Below are 440 nucleotides of genomic sequence, written 5' to 3'. Positions count from 1 at the left end.
CGCCAGCAGTGCAAGATCCAGCGCATGATCGCGTCGGCGATACCGCCACACCGCCTGCCGCAGGTCGACCACTTGGAGACCGGTACTGAGATGTGGGCGGGGGTGAACGAGATCTACGAAAGGCGCATGGACCCGGTGATCAAGGAGAGCATCATTCTCCGGAAGTACGATGAGCTCAAGGAGCTCAATTGCTCGCCAACAGGCGATGTGAGCATTCACCTGGCCGAGATGTTTCGGATCAAGTCGGACTTGAAGAGCTACGGCTACGACGTCAAGGATATCAACATGAGACAGATGATGCTGGACAGCATTCCTGACCTATACGAGTATGAGCAGCTGCGCGAAGCAGTGAAGTATGGGCGGTCTGCGGAAATGATGCTGGATGGACTCCGGGCGTTGATTGAACAAGCAGCTGTGAATCATTCACTCCGCGGCAACGG

This window comes from Plasmopara halstedii (assembly GCF_900000015.1).
Source record: "Plasmopara halstedii genome assembly, contig: Scaffold_262, whole genome shotgun sequence".
Lineage (NCBI taxonomy): Eukaryota > Oomycota > Peronosporomycetes > Peronosporales > Peronosporaceae > Plasmopara > Plasmopara halstedii.
This window is presented reverse-complemented; position numbering follows the sequence as displayed.